A 15,305-nucleotide genomic window follows, 5' to 3' on the forward strand; every position below is an offset into this window, starting at 1 on the left:
GAATTGTCATTAATGATTTTTAATGTAAGAAAAATCCATAGCGTGAGATGTTTAAACCAATGAAATTATCACCAATGTATTTGAATGGAAAAATAATGTATAAGTATTAGTGCTGTAAAATCTCCCGTTGCGACTTCCGAAGTCCTTTTTGGAACTCGCCCAATCTTCGAAGATTGAATAAACATCTGTTGCTCCGTTTGTGTGTGTCTCGCAGTATTTCGATTTGCCACGGGAGAAGTGATAGCCGGTGGGGATAAGGGCTGATACCAGTCAACTTGGAGTTCGCCTTTTTGAACTTAACCTTGCGGACAGTCTCCCTTAATACAAGGGTTAAAGGACAGTCCGCGGTTGGCAGAGTTCGGAGGCAGGACCCGGTTGTTCTGAATCAGATCCCTAGAGTTAGAATAGTTAGCCAAGTGTCAGGAACTATTCTCTGGAGATTCAGAAAGCCTAGACAGAATTCACTTATAACAAATTTGGGGGCTCGTGTCCGGGATCCTAAACAGAACTCCCACGGGAGGCTCTGAATGATTCCGGGACACTGTGACACACACAGATGTTTGAGCAAACGATGTGAATAGGTGGCGCTCGCAATAAAGTAAAAAGGTTGAAGCTTTGAAAAAGTAAAAAGGTGATTTTTTACTTTGAGTCGGACAACTCCGTGCACAGGATCAAGGTAAGAACCTTCTCTGGTATTTTGGGGCTTTCGCGGAATTGAGAAGGGTACACTGCCTTGTCGACTCGGTGGTTGTGACAGGTAACCGGGATACAAGGGTTAATTGAGTAACCAGAGTGTAGGTTAGCCTGAAGACCAACCATGGGTGGCTGAGGTTCCAGGTCTAAAAAGGAACAGGAAAACGAAACCCCACAGATTCCCCTTAATAGTCCGCTGGGACGAAAATTGGGGAATTGGAGTCCCTACGAAAGTCGGGGCTTAAAGAAAAAGGAAATGATAAAATACTGTTGTTTTGTTTGGGTAAAAGAACCCATCCGTCCGCCATCAGTGATCTGGCCAAAATTTGGATCGGACGAGGATTGGGTTTGTCAAATTTTAAATGATTATGTAAAGAATAAACAGTATCCAGGTTTAAAGGAGAGCGAGTATGCTGCATGTTGGGTAGGGAACCTGACAGCAACTGCTCCAACCCCAGTACCCTTATATCCTTTAATCCCACTGAATGAGAGTAAGTGGGAAGTGTTAGAGAACTTACCCCCGCCTGTGGCACCCCCGCCATATGCTCTTCAGGAGGAACAACGACAGCGGCCGTTGGAGAATCAGGGAGCGGGATCCAGGGGATCTGGCGAAGGGGACGTGGAAGCCACAGCAGCAGGGGCTGAGGGGGTAAGGAGATCTGCACGACTAAAGGAGAGAGAGATGAGGGGAAAAGGTGATAAAGAAGTAGTGAGACTGTGTCCCCTACGGGAGGTCCCGTTTGGGGAACGGACCACAGGATTTGTTGTAGCCCCATTAAACTCAAATTATATAAGACAACTGAAGTTTATTTTTTACCAGCAGCTTGCAGTAAGACCGACAGAGAGAGAGAGAGTGCGAGAACTGCTCGCAAAACATTTAACCCTCTGTGATTCGGTTTGAATGCACATTGGTTTGTTGGTGATTGAATGAGGAAGTTTTATTCACTGGAGCTTGAGTTCCAGGATTGTTTTAAATGTGATCTTTATGTAAACTTAACATGATTTATTTTCAATATGTGAAGGACAGTTGTAGTTTCAGTTCAACAGTAGACTGTTGGGAAAAAAAGACGATAACTTCCATGGTTATTATCTGAGACCTTGGATTCGGCCATTAGAATTTTTTTTTAAACTTGAATTGACAAATTATTGTAAGACAGCTCTGATTATTTTACGACCTAAAGTATTGTAATTGAGAAATAATTGGTCAGGAGTACATAAGAAAACTAATTTTGGATCTAAATTAGGGTACTAAATCTGGGTGAATACAGTGGATTTTAAAATTGGGAACTGTATGCATTTTACATTTTAAATATTAAATACTGAATAAATGGACGTAAATATATAAATATGTTTACAAGTTAGGAACAGGCTTTAAAGTTAGTCAAGCGTGAATTAATAAATTGGTGTTTGAGGATATGAGAAGCTAGGAACATTGCAATATTTCTTAAAAAAAGGAAGAACGTATCGACTAAAGTGCCGATAGAGGACAAGGAGATTGGGTTTGTGTGTGACCCCCTCACCAGTGGGGAGGTCGGAACATTTAAAAGGAAATGACGGTCCTGGATGAGAATCCGATAGGATTGTCAGAACAAATTAATTTTTGAGGCCCAGTCTGTATATGTGGGCTGAGTTAATGTCTATTTTTGAATATACTATTTACTGGGGGAGAAAGGAGACTTATATGGGGATACTGGATAGGGAAAGTGTTAATTGAGATTTAAAAAAAACTAGTAGCAGTGCCGGTATTAAGCTTGCCGGACAATTTGGCATGAGAGGGGGATGGTTAGGGGTGAAGACAAATATCCCCTTCAGAACCCTAACTGGGACCACCACAATATAGAAGGGTGGAATAATATGTTAGACATGCAAAATTTGATAATCCAAGGGATACAAACTTGCATCCCCAAACAACAAAATTTAGCCAAGGTTTTCGACCTGAGGCAGGGAAAGGACGAGTCTCCCTGTGCATTCTTACACAGATTAAGGGAGTCGGCTAGGAAATGTTCGGGTATAGACCCAGATGGGGAAATAGGATGACGGATGGTAAAGGTTCACTTCGTGACAAAGGCATGGCCTGATATCCAGAAGAAGTTACAGAAGATAGAGGACGGGAACGGTAGAAATGAGTCGGAGTTGTTACAGGAGGTTCAGAAAGTATTTGTATAGAGAGACATAATGGCGGAGGAACGGAAGGCTAAGATAATGGTAGCAGTAGTAAGGGAGGACTGTATGAAAGACAAAAGGAGTCGGATAAATAAGGTGGTTATCTAAATCTGAATATTTATGTCTTTGTGGGCCGGCCCCCAATAGGAATTTTGTGTTGGTGAAGATTTATGTGTGTCTTTGTGTGTGTAAATTTGATTGTAAAAAAAGGTCTCTGTGAATGTGAGAATTTGTGTTTGTGTATGGATTTTTTTTAAAAAAGGCTTCTCAGCTAACAAGCAGTTTAACACTTTGTGCTCTGGCTTGAATTCATCTGTTTGTTAATGGTTTTATGTGTGAAACTTGTTGTTTGTCATTTGATTCAGTGCGCTATTTTTGATTGTAATTTTATGAATGCTCAACGTTATTTTTTTTTCTCATGATATGATTTTATTAGAACTTAAGGAGGACCCTGGTACTGGGAGAAAACAGCAGTATAGGTGGACTGTCTTAGCTGAAGGTTTTACCGAGTCACCAAACTTGTTTGGACAGATCCTAGAACAAGTTCTTGAGGGCTTGACTTTAAGACCAACTTTAAAGTTAATTCAGTATGTGGACGACCTCCTGTTGTCCGGTCCCACCCAAACTGACACACAGCAGGGAACCAATGATTTATTAAACTATCTTGCAGTGAAGGGATTGCGAGTTAGTCAGAACAAACTACAGTATGTGGAACGGGAAGTAAGATATTTAAAGCATTTGATCAGTCAAGGGCAGAAGAGAATAAGCCCTGAAAGAGTAAAGGGAATTGTAGAATTAGGACTACCCCGAACTAAGAGGGAACTCCGAAAGTTCCTGGGTTTGCTGGGTTATTGCAGACTCTGGATAGATAATTATGCTACAAGCAGTAGCAGCCACTGCTAAGCTAGTGGAAGAAAGCCAGAAACTGACGTTTGGAGCACCACTGACTGTGGTTACTCCTCACCAAGTCCGCACTATTCTGAATCAAAAAGCGGGACGATGGCTCACAGACTCCCGAATCCTGAAATATGAGGCAGTGCTCTTAGATAGAGAGGACCTTAAGATAGAGGTGGGTGTATGTTCAAATCCGGCTGACTTCTTATGGAAAGGAGGACCATTCATGAGATTGAGTGCAAGGTAGTAATAAGTTAGAACAATTCCAAATTCACACGACATGAGGGGTGGTATCCACCTTCAGGAAAATGAGGCAGGGGAGCAGGGGCTCCAGGGGCAAATGTACCCAGTTACACAGAGAGATAGGCTGCCGGTGAGGCAGGGGAGCAGTGGCTCCGGAACAGATGTACAAAGAAATAGGCTGCTGATAAGGCAGGGGGGAACAGAAACTCTGAGGGTAGATGCGAATTAATATGGGTAACTTGAGAGTGAGTTTCAGGACGTTGAGACAGTAAGTAGACTGTATTGCGCTGAGATTGTTCGTGGGGGCTATACGGCGCGTAGGGCTGCATTGAACAGCGGTAGGTAGGGAGTGGGAGCTCCGGGGGCGGATGCGCCCAGACACGGGGAAAACATTACACTTGACAACTGCGATGTGCTTGAAAGAATTAAAATGTTACTGACAACCGACCCTGAACAGTTCCATATGTAGAGCAGTGACCTCCGGGAAAAAGGGGGGGAAGATCTGCCACATGGGGACTGCCCAGCAGTACTGGAGACTGCGAGTGGAGATAGTTGGGGAAAAGAGTTAGCACTTGAAGTCCTGGTGGTCGAGGGGAGGTCGCTATGAGCTCCGATGCGCAGACACAGGAGACAGTGACAGGCAGACATAGACAGAGAGACCAACACCGTATGAGAGAGAGAGAGAGAGAGAGAGATTGGCTGTGTGTGAGGACCTACAGAGAGAGAACGGAAGCTATTACATTTTGTTGTGTTTCTGGCTGAAAGTCATCTGTTCGTTAGTGCATGAATGTTTGAGTGTTTATCACCTAGAGCTTGAGTCATGAGATATGTGTATCTGTAAATATGTTGAGACCCTGGGCTTCGCTGTTTCTCGTTTACTTCACCAGGGACTCCTGACTCAGACACCACCTCTGGATTTCGCTGTGCACACTATTGAACCCGGTGAAGGGGTTTTGATCAAACACTGACAACAGTTAACTCTCGAACTTGTGTGGGACGGCCCGTTCCTAGTACTCCTCACCATTGAACGGCGGAGAAAAGCTGGCAAATGGCCAGTCACCTCTCCAGTTAAGAAAGGAGTCTGGACAGCCGAATCAACACGTGACCCACTATAACTCAGACTGAACAGACTTTGATTAACTGACTATACTATGGCGACGTGAGTGCGGGGACTGTTTCTTCAGAATTGTATGTTAATCTTGTTTTGTGCTTTGATATATTGTTTAAGTTCTTAGCACTAGTCAGAATTATGCTGCTATTCCTGTTACTTCTGAGTTTTGCTCATATATCTTTTTCAGATGTTGTGTTAATGATTTCTGTTTCGGAATTTCCACAAGTTATAAAAATTGATGCTTGCAGCCTAAGTAGAATGCCCAGATGTAGAGTTTCAAAGGGAATATCTTTCCTCCAAGATATTTCTTCACACCCTACCGAACCGCAAAAGCCACCGCCTAGCATCACTATCCATAGAGCCCCCTTTAGCCCAGCCCTAAACTGTTTTGACAGGAAGTGTCATCCTATATATATCTCACCATTAAAAATGCTTCCTCTGAAGACTCATTTCCCCATAAAAATGGGTCTCAACTCCTTAGTAAAGATTTAAAGATAGAGATGACAGTGTATGGGAAGCGTTTTGTGGGCTGCTATTTTTGAATTGGCGTCGGACAGGGACAGCCTTTGGGATTCCTTGATTCTAAACTGCAACCTTTAACCCCTTACACTGATCCAAAGTCACTGCAGATTATAGAGGTTAAAGACCTGAGACAGACTCTTGAAATAGAAACAGGATATGGATAAACAAATGCCTGGATTGAATGGGTTAAATATACTGTAAAAAGCCTGAACAAAAGCAATTGCTATGCATGTGCCTCCGGTAGGACAGTGTCTCAGGTAGTTCCCTTTCCGCTCGGGTGGGAGCGAAACAAACAGGGCATGGAATGCATGATAGCCCTATATCAAGATGAGACTGCATGGAAAAATCCGAATTGTGCTTCTTTGTCTTTGATGTTCTCTTCCTTAAAAGGACATAAGAGGCAAGCTCCCCCTGTGTTTTCTGCCGCTGTTGGGAATCACACATCGTGTGTTTATAGACAGGGTGGATCTATTGATTTGGGGGAGCTGAGATTGTGTTCGGTGATTAAAAACGTTACTGAAGCAGTGGAAGGAAGAAATTACTCATCTTTAAACGTTCCCCGAGCGGATCTGTGGTGGTATTGTGGAGGAAAACTACTGAGACCCACCCTGCCCCCTGATTGGAAGGGGATATGTGCAATTGTACAATTGGCAATACCATTCACCTTGGCATTTGAAAGAGAACAGTTAGTTGGGAGAAAAGGAAGAGATAAGAGATCACTGCTACCCACTTCTGTTGATGAAAGGATTTATCTTGATTCAATAGGGGTCCCTAGGGGGGGTGCCTGGTGAGTTCAAAGCTCGTAACCAGACTTCAGCAGGCTTTGAATCATCCCTATTCTGGTGGGTTACTATTAATAAGAATGTGGATTGGATAAACTACATTTATTATAACCAAGCACGGTTTATTAACCATACTAAAGATGCAGTAAAGGGTTTGGCCGAATAACTGGATGCCACCAGTCGTATGGCTTGGGAAAATAGACTGGCCTTGGACATGCTCTTAGCTGAAAAGGGGGGCGTTTGTGTCATGATAGGCTCTCAATGTTGTACTTTTATTCCCAACAATACGGCCCCTGATGGCTCGGTGACCTGTTCCCTGGAAGGTCTCCAGGCACTGGCTGATGAGATAGCTGAGAATTCAGGTGTAAATACCTAATTGGACTGGCTGGCTAGAGCGGTGGTTCGATAAATGGAAGGGGGTGATGGTCTCAGTGGTGATTACACTTCTGTTGGTAATCGGGATGTTAGTTGCTTTGGGCTGTTGTATAATTCCATGTCTGCGTGGTCTAATTACCCGCCTTATTGAGACTACTTTGATTAAGAGTGACCCGCATACAGTTGTGGGCATTCACCTTCAAGCTGATGCAAATGATCCTGAGGCTGATTGGAATAGACAGGCCATGATTATGTTGCAGAAATTACAGACTGTATAAAAAGACAGGGGGGATTGATATGGTTAATGTAATTTCTGCAGTTTCATGCATTCACACACACACACACACACACACCTCACACATAACCCACACACATACACACACCTACACACACACACACACATACACATACACTCACACACACACACACCTACACACACACCTACACACACACACACACTCTCACACTCTCACACACATACATACACACACACACTCACTCACACACTTACACACACCTACACGCACACTCACTGTACTAAAACTGAGGTTTAATGAATAGAAGCTAAATTATGAAACTAATGATTGACTAGGCCATAATGAAGCATGAACTAGAAGTCACCTCTGTTATGCCAGGAATATGGTAACCTTGGGCAAGAAACCAAGGAATGCTTCAGTTAGACACAGAGGGCAAAATACAATGAAAGCTCTTTTCATGACATCAATAAATGTTATAACTAGTAGCAGAAATTGTAAAATAATATAACATTTTAATTAAAGAAATTGGCAGAGAAAAGCGTGAAATGCTTTAACCAATGGAATTGTCATTAATGATTTTTAATGTAAGAAAAATCCATAGCGTGAGATGTTTAAACCAATGAAATTATCACCAATGTATTTGAATGGAAAAATAATGTATAAGTATTAGTGCTGTAAAATCTCCCGTTGCGACTTCCGAAGTCCTTTTTGGAACTCGCCCAATCTTCGAAGATTGAATAAACATCTGTTGCTCCGTTTGTGTGTGTCTCGCAGTATTTCGATTTGCCACGGGAGAAGTGATAGCCGGTGGGAATAAGAGCTGATACCAGTCAACTTGGAGTTCGCCTTTTTGAACTTAACCTTGCGGACAGTCTCCCTTAATACAAGGGTTAAAGGACAGTCTGCGGTTGGCAGAGTTCGGAGGCAGGACCCGGTTGTTCTGAATCAGATCCCTAGAGTTAGAATAGTTAGCCAAGTGTCAGGAACTATTCTCCGGAGATTCAGAAAGCCTAGACAGAATTCACTTATAACAATAGGAGTGGAAGTAAGGCCATTCAGCCCATCGAGTCCACTCCTCCATTCACTCAAGGCTGATGGGCATTTCAACTCCACTTACCCGCATTCTCCCCGTAGCCCTTAATTCCTTGTGACATCAAGAATTTATCAATCTCTGCCTTGAAGACATTTAGCATCCCGGCCTCCCCTGCACTCTGCGGCAATGAATTGAACAGGCCCACCACTCTCGGGCTGAAGAAATGTCTCCGCATTTCTGTTCTGAATTTACCCCCTCTAATTCTAAGGCTGTGTCCACGGGTCCTAGTTTCCTCACCTAACGGAAACAATTTCCTAGCGTCCACCCTTTCCATCTCCTCATTAGAGGAACAAGAGTAGTCTACTCAGCTCCTTGACGGTTTTTAAGGAGGAGGTGTATAGTTTCTTGTCAGGTAGGGGGGGTTAAGGGTTATTAGGTTGGATGGAAATGTGGAATTTGAAACAGAAACAATTCAGCCACAAACTTTTTTCAAGGGCAGAGCAGGGTTGAGGGGCCGAATGGCCCACTTCTATTTCATAGGTTGGTAAGAGCGCGAGAACTCCACTGTCAAGCTTACCAAGTTACTTATTGTGAGAAACAAAACTCACAAATTAATAGATTTCAGTCCGAGTCAAATTCTGAAGCAGTGAATGTTATTGATACGTACTTGCAAGAACGGGTTCCTAACGAGTAAGCACCCCAATCTAAGGGTTACATTCTGATTGAGGCGCTTCAGCTGCATCTCTCGGTCCTCCCCTTTCACCCCATTGGTTACTTTTGCTGTCGCGTGTAGTCTATCACAAGCTCTAACTTCACTTCACCTTTGTCTAGCTTCTCTCCGCCTCTGTTTACTTCTCCCATTACTCTAAGCCTGTCGCCCCTTACTCTTATTTATCTCATTCCTTATATGTGACTATCCTGGCATAGTTTGGTGTCTTCGTGCGATCATCCTGCCAAACTAAATTCCATCCGTTGGCCACATCCCTCCTGAGACGGGCACACTATTCTCCTGTTACTGGTACATCCCGCTACACGGTCACTCTGCCCTATTAGTCATCGATAATTCTACCTGTTTTCACTTCTCATTGTTTAGTATTGGCATGCTCAGCCTAATTTTAACCCTATACAGACAACTAACAATCCGCATCCATGAACATCAGCTAGCCACAAAACGACACGACCAGCTATCCCTAGTAGCCATACATTCAGACAACCAGCAACATGAATTTGACTGGGAAAACACTACCATCATAGGACAAGCCAGACAGAGAACAGCCAGGGAATTCCTAGAGGCATGGCATTCATCCACAAACTCCATTAACAGACACATCGACCTGGACCCCATATACAAACCACTACAGCTGAAACTGACACCCGGAAGCGGCAAGAACATCCATCAACAGACACATCAACCTGGACCCCACATACAAACTACTACAGCTGAAACTGACACCCGGAAGCGGCAAGAACAAACCACTATAAATACCGGAAGAAACATCAAAGCAGCGCTTCACAGGAGGCTCCAATAGCACTGATGATGTTCCCTAGCCAGGGAACGAAACGTTTGCAGCAAAAACTTCCAGCTCGGCGAACAGAACCACAACAACGGACACCCGAGCTACAAATCTTCAACCAGACTTTAATTGCTTGCACTCCCCAGTGACTCCCGTGGTGTCAGACAGCCATAATTTCTCGCATCATCATCTTATTTAGCATCTCCCTGCCATCGGCAGCATCCAGCGCCCCTCTACTGTCTGTATAGCTCCTAGTTCTTCTAACTCTCTCTCTTCCTTAGCGCTAAATATCGGTCTCCCCCCAGGTTCCTGCACCATCGGTACCAAAATCTATATTGTAGCGGGTTGAGGGTTCAGAGCTGCCTCCTTAGCGACTTCATCCGCCAAACTATTTCCCTTTGCTTCAGGATCATTTCCCTGCTGATGTCCATTTATGTGGACTATCGCTATTTCCTTTGGCAACACAAGGGATTCCAATACTTGCTTTACCAATTCCTCATGAACCAGTTCTTTACCCCTACTGTTTATCAGTCCCCTCTCCTGCCACATCTTCCCAAATGTGTGTGCCACCCTGAAGGCATACTTAAAATCTGTGTATGCAGTTCCTTCTATGCCTTCCAAGGGCCCTTCCTAGTGCATAAAGTTTGCAATTCTGCGCCAATCAATCATTGGGTAGTCAACTAGCCTCAGTAACACTCCCCTCTATTCCATCCACTACTGCATATCCATTGTGTCTTTTAACTTCAATCACTCTGGAGGACCCATCAATGAACAGCCTGGCCCCTGCATGTCGAAGGATATCTCTAAGGTCCATTCTTGCTTTAGTCTGATATTCTATAATGTCGAGGCAGTCATGCTCTGGGTCTGAGAGAGCATCATCCTCCCCTTTCCACAGAAAGGTAGCTGGATTCAGACAAATGTCTGTGATCAATGTAAGGTCATCCCTATTAGAATTACTTCATATTTTAGAATTCTACAGTCCGTAAGCTACCGCCATGCTTTTTGATTTAATATGGTCCATACCTGATGTGGGGTGCTGACTATTAAGGCTCCCCCAAAAGTAAGTGTCTGACTCTACTCTACCAATAAGACTGTTGCTGCCACTGCCTGCACACACTCTGGCCAGTAATATAGCTTTCCATTCTTTAATTAACAATGAATTAATGCTGCCATGTTTTAAATTAGCTATGAATCAATATGACAGGTCACTGAGAGAGTGTGAAGGAATCCTGTCAATTAATATTGATTCAGGCTAATACAATTGATATATTATAAATATTAATTATATATATTATATAAATAAAATAATCATTATCGGTAATACAGGGTGGAAACGCAACAAGTGGCTAAAACATTTTAGAAACTGTAATCGCGTAGTTCTGTTTGTTTACCAGTCACTTGTGACTTCTCATTCTGTTTCTGTAATTGTTTTGCTCGAGCACATTCAAAATAAAAACCTCAACAGATTCCGTAGCACCATTTGCAGTTAATTCAATCCCCAATTTGGTGGCAGTATCTTGTCATGAGCGCAAAACTGATTCTTCGTGCCTCTTATCACAAAACTGTCACCATAGTCCAATTAACTCTTTCATTCTCGCTCCCATGTTACGTTGCCAGATCAATTGCTGACCCAATTTAACCAATTGAACAGCTTTAGGACCGCCTAATGACCATTCTTCATCACCCAATGTTTTGTTTAAACCTTTTTTATAAGAAATATTGCAATATTTCTTGCTCGCTATAGCTTCAAATACCAATTTATCAATTTATGCTTGTCTAACTTTAAAGCCTGTTCCTAACTATACATTTTGGAATCTTACTTGTAAATATATATTAATATATTATAAATTAATTTATTCAGTTTTTAATATTTAAAATGTAAAATGCATACAGTTCCGAACTTTGAAATCACTATTATTACACGGTTTTAGTCCCTTAATTTAAATCCAAAATTAGTTTTATTAAGTAGGCCTGACCAGTCATTACTCAATTACAATGCTGTAGGTCGTGATATAACCAGAGCTGTCTTAAAAAGATTTGTCTATTCAAGTTAAAAAAAACTTATAATGCATGAATAATGGTCGAATCCAAGGTCACAGATATTAACCATAGGATTGATTTATTACAATCTAATGTTGAATTGAAACTTCAACAGTCGTTGAGGGAGGGAACTTTCTGAATAAAGCTACAGCTTAAAATTAAGTGAAAACAAATGAGTCTGAAACACAAAAAAACTTTATCATGTTGTTTTCCTCTGTATTAAGCTGATTTGAAATTGCCTTTATGTAAGGATAAAAGAGATTAATTAAAACTGATAGTAAGGCAGTCATGACCTGTAAAAAGAAAAGGAGTTAACATTTTATTTCATAATCACTGTAAAATCCTTAACTTAAAAGAAATCATGTTAAAATTCCATAATAGAAATCCGATTCAAAACAGTCCCGGATCTCAAGCCCCAGGGAACAAAGACAAACAAATGTGCATTCAAACCGAATCACAAAGGGTTAAACTTTTTACTAGCTGTCAGCTCTTTTCCCCCCCTCTCTCTCTCACACACACACACCGTACCTCACAGACACTTTTGGAGCTTCCTGCAACAACAACTCTAGAGGCTTCTCGCTCCACCCCTCTATCTTTTGATTATTTTTTCTGGGTGTAACGCCCTGCTTGTTGGGGTCTCCACCTCTGACCTTGTCCCTGTTGACTGGACCCTACGAAAGGTCCTCCTCATCCTCTACCCCTTCCTCTATGTTCTACATGCTGCCACCCTCCACTCCGGTTGCTAGTCACTGATTCAATTTTTTTCTTGACTACTTCGTCAACTGTGGCTACCATCATTTTTGCCTTCTGTTTTTGCTTCTCATCCTCTCTCTTTACAAATACTTTCTGTGCATCTCTTAACAATTCATCAAGTGATTTCTCACTCCACCCATCTATTTTCAGAATTTTGTTTTGATGTCTGGCCATGATTTAGTTACAAAGTACCCTCAGTAGCCCTTCAGCTACTAGCCCTTCCAACACTAAGCATAATCTGACCCCTCCTGACTGAAAGGCTGTTTTCTGTTGACGTATAAATTCAAATATTTACAAACACAGTCTTCGTCCAACCCATACTTTGTCCAGAAGACGGCAGGACGAAGAATGGATTCCTTAGTCCATACAAAGCAACAATATTTAATAATCTTTTGCTTTTTTTTCCCCGTGTACAAGTATTATTTTTCCAATTCCACAACATCCTGCCCAACGGATTTTCTGGAGGTATATTGTCAGGGACCTCACCTCCATTTCCATTTTTTTTCCCGGAGGCTTATACTTTAACTTCAGCTCAGCCCATATTGAGTTCTTTCGTTAGACACTTATTAACTACTAGAAGTCAATCCCAGCCACCAAGGCAGTTCTTAAAAGTCAATTTCCCTACCTTGGTCCATGCACGGAGTTGCCTGGCTCCCTGTGCCTACTTACTTTCACCTGGTTCAGATAGACGCTCATCGGATCTCAATCAGTCAACCAGAAGGGGGAACCCACCGCCGAGGAACGCAGGACCGTTCTAAAAGAAACGGGACGCATCTTCCCAGCCGTCCATGGTGCCCATCCTGCTGGTGATGATGGATATCCTGGACACGAGCCCCCAAATTGTGAGAAACAAAACTCACATATTAATAAATTTCAGTCTGAGTCAAATTCTGAAGCAGCGAATTTTATTGATATGTACTTGCAAGAACGGGTTCCTCACGAGTAAGCACCCCAATCTGAGGGTTACATTCTGATTGATGCGCTTCAGCTACGTCTCTCGGTCCTCACCTTTCACCCCATTGGTTACTTTTGCTGTTGTCTTCGTGCGATCATCCTGCCAAACTAAATTCCATCCGTTGGCCACATCCCTCCTGAGATGGGCACACTATTCTCCTCTTACTGGTACATCCCGCTACACGGTCACTTTGCCCTATTAGTCATCGATAATTCTACCTGTTTTCACTTCTCATTGTTTAGTATTGGTATGCTCAGCCTAATTTTATAATGTAAACTATTGCAGAAGTAACATCTATTCCCTTATTCTGCACAATTTTAACCCTATACCTTACATTTCTGAAAGTGCAAGAACCCAATTAATCACAAGCTACTTACTTTTTTGCAGAGGAAACTGGACGAATACAACGAGAAGTATTTCACCAAAGAGAAGATGCAGACATCATTGGGAAATTTCAAGAAGAGTTGAAGAAAATCGGTAGTGTGATCCAGAAATAGGATGATAATCGGGCCCTGAAATATGAACAGATGCATCCTGATGGCATTGAGATTAGCATCACCATCTGATGGGCAGAGCAGTCTTTCCTTATGTACAATTTGGTCAGTAGTTATCTACTAGTGTAAGATGGATAGCATTAAGACAACTTTCTTAGCTCTGCACATGATAAAAGATAGTTTCTCAAGGCATTCTCGGATTAATTGATCATCTTAGTTATGTCAGAAATAATAATCATTGCAATACCAATGACTGCTCTTTCACCATAACTTTGGTCTCGTTTTATTGCATGAATAGATTTATTTAGAGCAATATGATCTTTGCTGTTAAAGTATTCATTTGAAAAACTCACTCTAACAGTTGACTTTTTATTCCCACAATAAAGGCATAGCTTTTAGTTTGCTTGACATTTTTTTTAGTCTTTTTCCATGTTACAGCAATCGACTAGGCAAAGTTAGAGATTTGTAAGCGAGATGTTGGTGACTCTGGAGTCGCGGGTGAGTGTGGAATTGCTGGTGAGTGTGGACTCATGTGTGGCTGTGGTGTTGTTGGTGATTCAGGAGTCACAGGTTGCAAATCCCTGATACAAGAGAAAGAGGGGTGTAGGTTTGCTTCTGAGCTGTAGGTTTGATATCCAGACGTTTCATTACCTGGCTAGGTAACATCATCAGTGGTGACCTCAAAGTGAAGCAAAGCTATTGTCTCCTGCTTTCTATTTATATGTTTGTCCTGGATGGGGTTCCTGGGGTTTGTGGTGATGTAATTTCCTGTTCATTTTCTTAGGGGTTGATAGATGGTATCTATATCTACGTGTTTGTTTTTGGCATTGTGGTTGGAGTGCCAGGCCTCTAGGAATTCTCTGGCATGTCTTTGCTTAGCCTGTCCCAGGATAGATGTGTTGTTCCAGTCGAAATGGTTTTTTTTCCTCCGTGTGTAGGACTACAAAGGAGCGAGGGTCCCTGCAAGAGAAAGAGGCGTTCATTTTTATGAAGTTCAGAAACTCCCTTGTGCTGTAATATATGACATTCTCAAGTAACTGTACAAGGCCAAGTAGCATGTCTGTTCATGCTCTGGTGATGCCATTTCACATAAGCTGGAAGATCTTTCTTGATTGACTTGTGGGACATGTGTGTCGCCGGCTGGACCAGTATTTATTGCCTGTCCCTAACTACACTTGAGAGGTGATGAGCTGCCTTCTTGAGCTGCTCCAGTCCACGATGCCCTAAGGGAGGGAATTCCAGGATTTTGACCCAGTGACACTGAAGAACAGCCAATTCCAACTCAGCATGGTGACTAGCTGGGAGGTAAACCTGCAGGTGGTGATGTTCCCATGTTTCTGGTGCCCTTGTCCATCTGGATGGAAGTAGTTGTGAGTTTGAAAGGGTCTGTAAGGAACCTTTGGTGAATTTTGGCAGTATATCTTGTAGATGGTACACACTGCTGTTCCTAAGCATCAGTGATGGAGGGAGTAAATG

Source organism: Hemiscyllium ocellatum, chromosome 44 (genome assembly GCF_020745735.1).
Source record: "Hemiscyllium ocellatum isolate sHemOce1 chromosome 44, sHemOce1.pat.X.cur, whole genome shotgun sequence".
NCBI lineage: Eukaryota > Metazoa > Chordata > Chondrichthyes > Orectolobiformes > Hemiscylliidae > Hemiscyllium > Hemiscyllium ocellatum.